The 12,679-nt window shown below is 42.8% G+C and overlaps 2 pseudogenes; both read right to left on the reverse strand.

The window, feature by feature from the left end:
- Positions 1 to 9,587: 9,587 nt before the first annotated feature.
- LOC144255943 (bcl-2-like protein 1 pseudogene) lies at positions 9,588 to 10,293 on the reverse strand (annotated as a pseudogene).
- Positions 10,294 to 11,454: 1,161 nt separating this feature from the next.
- On the reverse strand, positions 11,455 to 12,402 carry LOC144256171 (ras association domain-containing protein 5 pseudogene; annotated as a pseudogene).
- Between the last annotated feature and the right edge of the window lie 277 nt (positions 12,403 to 12,679).

A 12,679-nucleotide genomic window follows, 5' to 3' on the forward strand; every position in this document is an offset into this window, starting at 1 on the left:
AGAATCATCAAATAAACATCAGTAGCATTGTATGCAAATAGTGAATTATATAAATTAGAAATCAAGGAAACAATACTATTTATAAAAGCCAAAAATGATTAAGTAAAAGACCTATGAATAAATATAACCCAAAATGTGAACTATTTCTATATAAAAATCATAAAACAACTTATGAAAATTGATAAAAGAAATTGAAGATGACATACAAACAGTGTGATGGTATACCCTGTTCATGCATTGGAATAATTGATATTGTTAAAATGTCCATCTTGCCCCAAGAGATCTATGGATTTAGTGCAATCCCTATCAAAATATCAATGACATGGGGCTGGGGTTGTGGCTCAGTGGTAGAGCACTCACCTAGCATGTGTGATGCCCTGGGTTTGATCCTCAGCACCACAGAAAAACAAATAAATAAAATAAAGGTATTCTGTTCAACTATAACTAAAAAATAAATATAAAAAAATCAATGATATTCTTCACATAACTAGAAAAAGTAGTTTTAGGTTTTATATGAGAACAAAAACCCGTAATAGTCAAAGCTATCCTGAGCAAAAAGAAAATAACAGGAGGTGTTGCATGACCTGAAAGTTGTAATTAAAACAGCATGATATTGGCATAGAAACACACATAAATCAACAATACAAAGAGAACCTGGAAGCAAACTCATGCATCTACAACCAACTGATTTTTGATACAAGTCCTAAGAAAACATTGGAGGACCGACAGTGTTTTCAATAAATGGTGCAAGGAAAATTGAATATCCACCTAGATCTCTCTCTCTCTCTCTCTCTCTCTCTCTCTCTCTCTCTCTCTCTCTCCCTCTCCCTCTCCCTCTCCCTCTCCCTCTCCCTCTCTCTCCTATCTCTTTAGACTGTATCTAGTAAAAACCAACTCAAAACACATTAATAACTTAAAAATAAAAACGAGGCAACTAGAAACAACAGAGAGGAAATGCTTTAGAACATTGGAATGGGCAAGGAATTTTTGCACAAGATCCCCAAAGCACATGAAACAAAAGCAAAAATAAACAAATGGGATTACTTCAAACCAAAAAATTTCTACACTGCAAATAAAAGAATAAAGGGTTAAGAAACAGGCAACACAATGGAAGAAAATATTTGCAAAGTATACTTCTGACAATATTTTTATATACAGAGTATATAAGGAATAAAAAACTTCAATAGCAAAAAACCAAAAACCTGACTGAAAAGGGGGCAATAGAGCTAAACAGACATTTCTCCAAAGAAGACATACCAACATTTGAAAAAATGCTCAACATCACTTATCACCAAGAAAATGCATATCAAAAGCACAATTAGACATCACCTTATTCCAGTAAAAATGGCTACTATCAAAGAACATAACAAGTGCTGGGTGGCAAGGATGTGAAGTAAAGGAATCCTTGCTCCCCACTGTGGAGGGGAATGTAAATTAGTATAGCTGATACGGAAAACAATGTTAAAGTTCCTAAATAATTAAAACTAGAACCACCACATTCAGTAATCCCACTCCTGGGTATAGATCTAAGGAAATGAAGTCAGTATGATGAAAAGACATCTGAACTCCCATGTTCTTGCAGTTCTATTCATAACAGCTAAGAGATGAAAACAACCTTAGTGTCCACCAGGTGATGAATGGGTAAAGAAACTGTAGCATATATACATAATGGAATACAATTCAGACATGAAAATAATGAAATCCTTTCATCTGTGACAACATGGATGGAACAGGAGACTATTATGTTAAGTGAAATCAGTTAGGCAAAGATAGACAAGTGTCACTGTAATGTTGAATCTAAAGAAGTCAATCTCATAAAAATTGAGAGTAGAATGGTGATTATCCAAGGCTGGAGAAAGTAGGGTGGGGCAGGGAAGAATGGAGAGACGTTGATCAATGGCTACAAGGTTATAGTAAGGTAGGAACAAGAAGTTCAGTGTGCTATTTGGCTGATAGGTTACCATAATATACTGTGTATTTCAATAAGCTGGAAAAAAATTTTTGAAAATTTTCCCCATAAAGAAATGGCAAATGTTTGAGGACATAGAAATCTTAATTTAAACATTATACAATATTTACATTTGTCAAAATGTTGCAAGCTGTCCTGATAATATGTACAATTTTCATGATTTTTTTCTGTGACAGTTTAATATAAATGAAAATAAAAATGAAAAAATATCTTTAAATGTTACAAGATTTCTGAGGTCATTCTATGTGTCCTTTTATTGTTATATTCTTTTGTATCTATCAGAAGATAGTTTTTTTCCTCCCTATAGTTCTTGTACCTAGTTTTCAGTGCAATTGAGTACAGGATTCATTTTTTGTTAGATTTTTTTCTGGTGTAAAAAAAATTGATTTAATTTAAATATTAATCCTTTGTCTTGTCACTAATACTTTTTTGTTGTAGTTTGACACTGATATTTCAGAGTTTATCTATGATAAAAACTGGTGTTACCTTAACAACCACCGGAAATTAAAAAAAAAACAATTGAGAATAATACTCAAAGGAATATTGTATGTATAGTGCAAAATTTTGTGAACCATAGTCTGCTTCTTTTATTTTGGGCAGTTTAAAATAATAGAAATTTATTTTCTCTGTGTTCCTGAGAAAAGAAGTTCAAAGTGAGGTGTCGGCAGGGCCTTGGTCCCCATCAGACTGAGCAGACCCTCCCTTGCCTCTGCCCAGCTCTAGGGGTAGTCATCAGGCCGTGGGTTTTTTAGCTGGTAGCTCCATTTCTTTGTTTTCTGCTTTCAGCATCACATGGTGTACTCTCTGTGTCTCTGTCTTCACATAGCTTTTTTTTTATCTCCTTAAATGGGCATTGCTTATATTAGCCTACAGTTCACCCCCATGGCTTCATTTTAACTTGAATACAAAGTACTAAGTAAGGTCATATTCACAAGTGCTGTGGGTTGTGACTTCAACATACCTTTTTGGGTGAGACAATTCAACCCATAATAACAGATGTTTAGGTCTGATATGCTGGTGGGACAGGATATAATGGGACCTATTTCTACTAGGTAATTGGGACAGGAGTGGGGGCTAGGTGCGTGCCTGAGCAGGGGAGAGAGGGAAGCAGGATGGACTGGTCAGTGTGAGATCTGTCATATCCCCTGGTTCACTCAAAACAACAACAACAAAACAAACAAACAAAAAACAAAGAGTCTGAGGATTGGAGAAGAGATACAAGCTCTGCTTTCAGCCAACTCTGTGAGGCAGAGGACATAGACAGGGGCTGCTCAGGGGTCAAGTGTTAAAAGTGTTCAGGCAGGGAGAGAGAGAGAGAGAGAGAGAGAGAGAGAGAGAGAGAGAGAGACTTTCTTTGCCTTTTCAAGGAACACAATGCAGCTTTGGCACAAGGAGGGTCTCAAGGACATATACTGACCATCTGAAGCACTTGCAGCCTCAAGATCAAGGGTACTGGGAGATAGCAGAAATATTAATGGGGGCCATTGCCAATGGCAGAATAGGGCCCTTTCAAGATAGTTTTAGAGAAGATCAAGGGGAAAGTGCAAGTCCCAAATGTGGGGAGCTGCTCTGAATGACCCATGCCTTCCGGTCCCAAAGCAGGAGGCTCTGAGCAATCACTACATTTCCTGGTGACTTGGACATTGCCCAGCTCGGATAGTAAAGGTGGGTCTTCAGGTGTAGGTGTCGCCCTTGGGTTGCATTTCACTTTCCTGATCCTTGTAACCCTGCCCCTTTTGGCCTTTTTTTTGGATAGAACTTTCTAAAGAACAAGAGTCCCCCAATAAAAGCCCACTTCCAAATGTGCTCTCTCTCTCTCTTGCCAGTCTCTCATGACTTTCTCTTGCTCTCCTCTTTGGGGAGCCCAAGGCTGAGAGTTGAGAAGCTATCCTGAAGCTTGTGTAAAGGTAATTTGTGTCTGGGTTTTATTTGGTGTCCCTGAAAATTACAAGTGACCTGAAGTTCAGCTGCCCGTGCAGATCGGGGGCGGCACCCAAAGCCCCCCAAATCATCATAATCTACTTTTGTGAATACACCCCCCACCACTTACACACAGAAGTGTTTTCTCAGGTAACCACACGGGAGGTTAATATCGTTAATCATTGTATGAGGAAAAGGAAAAGGAGAACACTTGTCTGGAACCTAGAGTTTGAGGTTGTGCATTGTGCTAGGTTTTTTTCTTTTCTTTTTTTTTTTTTTTTTTTTTTTTGTCTGTGACCCAAACAAGAAAAACTGTGACTTAATAAGAAAAACTTAGAGGAGGAAAAGTTTATTTTAGCTCACAGTTTCGCAGGTTCAGTCCTTGGTTGGCCAATTCCATTGTTTTGGGGCCCAGGGTGACAGTCCCTGGCCAGGTTAATAAAGCTCTCATTGATTTGAACTTGAATGTAAGAGTGTTTTCTGAATATAACAATCAAGTCTTGTCTGGTGAGTACCTTACTGTGTTATCATTGGTCTTAAGACAAAGGCAAAGTCACTTTCAAGGGACAAATTGTACTTTATTATTTGACCTGTATCTACCCCCACTGTCTCCTCTGTTCCCACCGTGACCCTTGCATCCCACTCTCCAGCAATGCTGGACGTAAGGGTTGCAAATTATTGTCTCTAGCATGTTAGACTCAGTGTTCCCCCAGCCTATCACTTTCTCCCCTCTGCTTCCTCTTTGCCTGGCCCATCCTGATTTATCCTTCAGGGATGTTATATGGCACTTGCTAATACAAACCTTGCTCTTTTCCCCAGATCAGGTGAGTCCTGCTTCAGGTGCCACAGCCTCCTGCACTCATGTCACACCACTGGATGTTCTGATCACTGGTGGGTAGCTGACTTCCCACCAGATTGTAAACTCCATGCAGGAAACTCCATGTCTGCCTCACACCTGCAGCAGGGCAGCCCCTGGCATGGTGCCTGATGAGGCCAAGGCTTCTTCAGTATTTGTTGGCTGTCCTTCAGGCTAAGACAGATCCCTTCAACTTTAAAGGTAACAAAGTCCCGTTAAGTTAGAATTGCTCTCCTGCTAAATCTTCCCAGAATTAGAATTCACTAGACTTACGCATTTAGCCCTAAATTTTGACATTCTAGTACCAAGGTCACACATGTAATTTTGTATTTACAAAAAATATTAGGGTACATGGAATGTGCTATTCTTTTCAGTGATACCAGTGACTCAAAACAAACATCCTTCTATTTTAATCCACATGATTCCATTGATGTGGGAAAAATAAATATGATGACCATTTTGTAAGGTATCGGGGGAAAGGTACATTTTTTAAGACTTTGCTTCAATTCTTCTACAGATGTTCACGCCATAAGTGATGGTTAATTGTTATGTGTCAAATTGGCTAGACCCTGATACCAAATAACAGTTCTAAATGTTGCTTCGAAGGTATTTTATGAGATGGACATCATCACCCTAGGTACATGTGTGACTGCACATATGGTGTGACGCTACATCCATGTTCAACCACAGAAATGTAAAGTCGTGCTGCAGTTGTGTACAATGAATCAAAATTTATTATTCTGTCATATATACCTAATTAAAATAAATTAATTAATTTTAAAAATACATTTAAAATTTTTAAAAAGTATTAAAATTTAAATCATTAGACCTTGAGTAAAGTAGATTACCCTCTGTTTTAGGCAGCTTTTTTGCTGCTGTGACTAAAGGACCTGATTAACACAATTGTAGAGGAGGAAAAGTTTATTTAGGTGCTCAGTTCCGGAGGTTTCAGTCCACAGGAGGCCAGCTCCATTCCTCAAGGCTTGAAGTGAGGTTGAACATTATGGCATAAGAGTGTGGCAGAGGGAAGCAGCTCACATGGTGATCAGAAAGCAGAGAGAGAGAGAGAGAGAGGTCTTCACTTGCCAAATACAAATATATACCCAAAGCCACATCCCAATTCCCATCTCCTCCAGCCACACCCTACCATTTCAGTTACCACTCAATTAATCCCTCAAGGGATTAATTCACTGATTGGGTTAAGGCTTTTGTAACACAATGATTTCTTCTCTGAACCTTCTTGCATTGTCTCACATGTGAGCTTTTGGGGGACACCTCACACTCAAACCATAATACCCTCCCTAATGTGATGAGCCTTGGACAGTCATTTGAAGGACTTAACAGAAAAATCTTGAGTCTTTAAAGACAAAAATTTCTTCCTCCAGAATATTCTGGACTCAAGACTATAACATTCTCCTCTTTCCAGGGATCCCTGCCCTGCAGATATCAGACTTATCAGTCCCCAGGACCATGTGCAATATATCTTTAAAATGAATCCCCCACCCAAACACACACACTTCTGTTTTCTTCTGCACAACCCAAACTGTTAAATAAAACAGAGGAGGTGCATTAAGAGATGTAGGAAGCTCATACCTGAGCTCAGATTGCTGGAACCTTCACTCTGCTGATGGTGTTTAATACAGCTACACCAACAGTTTTCATATGTGGACAAAAGAAAATATCCTCTCAACAAACACTTGCACACTGAGCAACACAACCATAGAAGGCACTACCAGCAGTCACACCACCTCTGGGAGGGAAGGAAACCCAACATGACTTCCAAAGACTCAGATCTCAGCATAGGTCCCAGGTCTAACTGTGCTTTAAAATCAGAATCTTCCCATAATTTTCTTATTTCATAAATACCCTTTCTCTTTATATATAGCTATATGCCTATATATATATATATATATATATATATATATATATATATATACACACACACACACACACACAACTTTTTTTTCCTTCTCAAAAATAAAATAGCCATCCCAATCAAGGGAGACTATCAGCAGCATTCAGTGGCTGCAGCAGGAGCCATGCCTTCTTTTAAGGTCAGAGACATGCAGGACAAAGGGAATAATATGCAGCAGGGACAGGGAGAGATTTTTCTTTTTAAGGGAGGAAAGTGATAAGACTGAGCATGAGGCAGCAGATAAACAGGATTTTTGTGGCTTAAAAAATTGTAGTTAGCTCATGTTGTTTTTGTAGTTCTGAAGATGATGCACAGGGTTTATGACAAGGGATTAGCATTGCTCTGGGTTGGGACATTATGGACTCGGCCTTGGTAAAGGAGGAAAATTCTGAGGCTACATGAAGCTTGGGTTGGAACTGACTCAAGAGGGACTTGGGAAAGCAGAGGACAGCAAATAAACAGTCATTCAGAGGCTGGATGAGGACACCAGTTCTATTTTTGAGAAATGGCAAGTCCTTCTCCCTTTGCATTGGAGCGTCTCTGCGGTCCTGGCTACTTGCTGGAATCATCTGGCTAATTTATTTTAAGCTTGACCCTGAACAAGGAGCCAGTACAAATATTCAGAGTCAGGAATCTGATCCTCCCTGTCAAAAACCCTGATATTACTTCTTGGGAAGTCAAAGTCCAGGAAGCCAGATGGGTAGGAGGTATGAGACCCTCACCCTATGCTTCAAGTGAGGGCTCCCGTGGCCTTGTCTCCCACACTGCTGATGTCCACCTCCTGGCAGAAGCAAGCCAGCAGCAGAGCTTCATGCAAACACACCCTGCTCCCATCTCTCTGCAACAAAAGGCACTGAGGTCAATGGGGAGCCAGGCCCACAGGTTCACTGAGCACATGCCTGGCCAGCTTCACAACAGCAAGGACTCCAAGTTGGCCCAGTTGGAGGATCTCCCTCTGTCATCAAGGCCACACCTCTGGCAGCACCTGGAGACCCGAGAGTTCCAGGGGGAGGAGGAGGCCGTGCTGGAGGCCCAGGGGGAACCTAAGGCAGCCAGGCCCTTCTCTGCTGATGACGGAGGCAAGGCTTTAGACAACTTAGTATTTAATTTGAATAAAGAGTACAAAAATCCAACGTCATCCAAATATTATGAAGATTAAAATCTCACCATTTGATTTTATAAATCCTGAAGGAAAAAATAAGCTTGAAATAGTAAGCTACAAAAATAAATGTTGAAACTACTCTTTAGCTTTGAAGACCCTTTTATTGACTTTGGCAAGTTTTATGCCAAATGCAATGCTAGTAGCATTCACATTGCATGATTTATCATTTTACAGGTCTTTGTGTTTGGGATTGGACCCAGAGCTGCATGCATGCTAGGTAGGTAGGTGAGCTATACCTCAGTGCCTAACTTTTTTCTTCCCACTGAGTCAACACAGTTTATTACTGACCTGCACTTTCACTTTCACACAGACTATTTTAAAGAGCTACAACAACTGAAGGAGAGGGGGGGGCAGGTACTTTCAGGAGCTAAGACCCCTAGGACAGCTTTCCTGGAACAGGGCAGGGGAAGGAGCATTAATTAGGCCGCCAATCTCCAGGCACCAGCTCTCCACCTGCACGCTCACAGCAAGCCAGCAGCTCCTCACACATGAATACACACACACACACACACACACACACACTTAATAAAAATAGTATATCATCTTCACAAGGAATGAAAACTTGTCTGGAATATGTACAGCAGAGGGCCTGGGGTGGACAGTGCTATGCTGGGACTCCCAGGGATGAGACAGGACAAGGCTGGAGTAGAGGGAGGACTGAAGGGCCAGGCCGCTTTGACCTTGGCAGCCTGGATGCCCAGGATGGACAGTAGGGCAATATCTACCTGGTCAGGCAACACAGGCCCTTCCAGTCAACCCCCACCCACTGGCCTGTGCCCTAAGGTCTCCTTCCCACCATTCCTTCCTGAGGTAGGGAAGACCCCAGGGCTCCTACTGCTGTTCTCTATATTTCCTCTTTACATCTGGGGGAGTCCCCTGAATCCCTGTACTCAATGGACAGTAGCCCAGGGAAACGATGCCACAGGATGATCTTGTAGGAAGTGAGGCAGCTGAGGCCATAAATAGCTCTGAGGCAACTGTCTTGGGCCCAGATGGTCGCTCGGTCATGTTCATGGGAGCCAGGAGAGAGGAGGGAAAGGGACTAGCGGGGGGTGTTAAACTGCAAGGGCCACCCTAGGTTTAGCATGGGGGTACTTCCTGCAGCAATAGCACCCTCCCTCCTAATTAGGACTGGCTTCTAGCCAGAGGCCTTTGGAAAATATTCACACTAGGAGTGGGGACTTGGTCCAGGCCAGAGGGGAGGAGGAAGTCCTGATCCTTGCTTCTTTATCCCAAGCAGCCTCTATTCCTAATTAGTCAAAAGTGGCCTCTAAATGGTTCTTGGGGGTAGAGATGGAAGGAATAGGTCCAGATGGGTTGGAAAATGATGATCAACTCTGAGGTTACTAACATTAAAAAAAAAAAGGCAATATAGTCTTTTTCTAGGGAAGTGGGTCAAAAACTGTTCTAGCTTCTAAGAAAGCAGTCTTAGAGTCTAAGGGGTAGTAAGGATTCTACCAACCAGGTAGGGCCCTTCTGCTCCTAGCTGCCCCTACCCACTGCCAGCCTTCATAGGACAGATTTTAGGGAAAATCTGTAGACTTCAAGGCCAAGAGAACTGAGGTATGCAGGAAGGTGGCTGTCATAGAATCGTGGTAGATCTAGAAAACTAACTGCAGGGACCCAGGTATAGGCCCAAGCCAGTGATGGATGGTGGGTGTGGCCTGCATGTAATGGTTCTCCTGGTGGCAATGCTGGTTGGACACAGGGATATGGTGGGGCGGGGTGGAGTGGGAGGGAGGGTGAGTGGGTGGTCAGTGTCTGGTCATTTCCAACTGAACAGCCAGACCAGCAGAATCATGCCAGCCACAGTCATGCCCATCAGGAAACAACGGTTGAAGCACTCCTGGCCCTTCTAGCTCTTCACTGCAACTTTATTCCCATAGAGTTCCACAAAATGTCCCAGCCGCCATTCTCCTGGATCCAAGTCTCTAGGTGATCATTCAGGTAAATGGCCATCCAACTTGCGATCTGACTCACCAATACCTGCGTCTCCTTGTCTATGCATTCCACACACTATGTTCCCTGAAGGACAAAAAGGCTACAATGTGACCCCAGTTTACCTCATCCTGGAAGAGTTCATTCACTACCTGTTCAAAGCTCTGATGTCCCCAGAGTGATGTGGAGCTGGGATATCACGTCACTGAATGCCTTCCACCACCATAGTTCAAACTTGTCACCTGCCTCCCTTAGTGCTTGCTTCACTCCTGCCATGGGGTCACCTCAGGGGCATCCAAACTCCTGTTGTGGCCAGTGGCTCCACTCACCATGGGGCTGTCCATCAGATGCCAGGATGGGTTTCCATTGATGGCACTGGTGGGCTCCGCCTCTGATTCAGTCCCTTCTGGGGCTTCAATCTTATTCTCTTCCACATCACTAAACTGACTCCAGCTGTATTCTTTCTGGGAAAGCTTGTAGGACAGAAAGTGAATCACTAGCTCCTGGTTGCTCTGAGCCATTTTAAAAATAGAGATTGGCTCAATCAGTCCAGTGTCCAAAACATCTGCTCACTCACTGTGTCTGATCTCTGCTTAATGATTCTCTTCTAAGATCCAAAGCCAAGATAAGGTTCTGAGAGGACCGGCTGTTCTTTGCTGAATTCCTCGTCCAGACTCTACTCCACAGTGCCTGCCCACTGCTCCGGGTCTCCGCCTGTGCTGCCACCCACCAGTTGCACAGGTGTCCTCTCCAAGATGGACGAGGCATGTAAGGTTGCCACCGCCAATGCACTATGTTCCCCCTAGACATGTTTCTCTGCAATGCTTTCTGGCTTTCTCTTGCAGCCTGATTTCTGGACTCAACAGGAGACTTTAAAAATGGTAAATGGCTAGTTTCCCCTTAATGGAAACACATGAGGATGATGGCAATGTTAAATTCAAATTTGTAACTTAAAAACAAACAGTATTGACAAAGATGTGACGATCAAACACATGTATGTACGCCTTTGGGTTTACTCATGCACAGTCTTGCTAATGAGGACCAGGGCCAGAGCAGGCAGCAACTTCGCTGCAAATCTCTGAGCCAGCCTCAGCCTTGGTGCTCCTTACCCCAGCAGCTAGGCCAGAGGCCACATGAACTTCCCTTAAGCAGGAACAGCAGGTGCCTTGGGCAGTGTGGGACAACCCTTTTCTGAACATTATTCTGCTTTCAGGAACTTAGCTCAGACCTGCTAAAGGAATATGCTACAACACTTGACCTAAATAAAGGTTTTGAAGGTGGTGAATAAGAGAAACTAAAGATGAGTCAAAGCCAGAGAAAGAACATAGAGTTCTAAAACCTTTTACTCGTTTCCTTTTGCTGGCTGGTGTGAGAAGTTCTGGTTTGGTAACAAAAGAGGCAACTATTTGGTCAGTGAAAGGCCTGCAGCTTGAGAGATGCCAATGTTGTCCATCTCATGAGTTCTGATCCTTGGCAGAGTCTGTTGGGGGGCACAGCATGGGAAGTGGGCAGGAGTCAACCCCCCCCACACACAGACACTTGTCCATGGAAGAGACTTTGTGCCAAGTCTGGAACAGCTGGGTGGGTACAAATACACCCACCAGAGGTGTCCTGAGAAAAATTATCTGCTGCAAAATAATAATTATTAATAAAAACAAATCTGAGAGCGTTAGGAGGAGAGGAAGCAAGACCAGTTACCCAGGTTTGCCCTGGGATTCTCTTAAAGCCTCCTCCAATTTCTGTCTAAACTTGTCATACTTCTTCTGCACTTGCTGGATTTTGTCCTGTTCCTCCTTTTCCAAGATCCTTAGGAAGTTCTGGAACTCAGGGATGGAGAATGTGTCCCACTCCCTCCTCCAGTTTCATTCTCCTTTAGCACAAAGTTGAGGACATCTGTGTCTGGCCAGCAAGGAGGCACAGATAGAGGGAGCAGTCAGCAACAAAGAGTTTCTAGAAGAGCACTTGACCATCCTTGTGTATTTGCTTAAAAAGTACAGACTTTGAGGGATTTTCCACAACCATAAACCTCTTGAGCAGCCTGTGATTGTGCTGCTGATGGGCAGATACTAGAAGACATCCAGTGGCATGTAGAAAGATGTCTGCTTGCCCATCATCGCCCCAGGTTCACTTCCTTGATGGCATCCTCGATGGACTGGGGCCTGATCCCAGCAGGCACTGCCATGGACCGCAGAAGTTTCAAATGCACTTTGATGAAACCCGTGTATGTGCCATCTTCGCTCAGCTTCATGCCCAGGCAGTTTTTCTCCAGGCTGTTGTGGCTGTTGATCTGCTTGATCTCCTGCAGTGTAGGCAGAGGAGATTCCCGAGATTCCCTCCTCCACCATCTTACAGATGTTCTCTGACAGATGTCTGCTTTTCACATTCCTTAAAAAGGTCCTCTTGGCCGTGAAGAAGCAATCTTCCAACTCCTCCTCTAGGCTGCAGTACTTCTTACTGCTCATGCTGCTCTCCACCCGCGTCTGGACCAGCTGGCTAGCTCGCTTAGCCCAGGGGCACCATCTCCTCTGTTTTTGAAGAATTTGTCGAATAAATTCTCCAGAGCAGCTGCACAATTTTACATCCCCACCAGCAATGTATGGGAGTTCTAATTCCTCCGCATTCTTACCAATATTTTTTTCCATTTTTAAAAGCTAAAATCAAACTGGTGTACAACTAGTATTTTGGAAAGCCTTCCTTGAAACTTTTAAAGATCTGTAGAGGATGACTGATGACGCTGAACATCTTTTCATGGACACGGGGCCACATGGGGCCATTTATACATCTCGTTTGGAGAAATATTCGTTGAGTTCCTTTGCACATTTTAATTGGGCTTTTTGTCTTTATCACTTAGTTGTGAGAATTCTTTATACATTTCTACATATTAATACTCTTACAAACTGATATGCAAATGTTTTCTCC

This window comes from Urocitellus parryii, chromosome 7 (genome assembly GCF_045843805.1).
Source record: "Urocitellus parryii isolate mUroPar1 chromosome 7, mUroPar1.hap1, whole genome shotgun sequence".
NCBI lineage: Eukaryota > Metazoa > Chordata > Mammalia > Rodentia > Sciuridae > Urocitellus > Urocitellus parryii.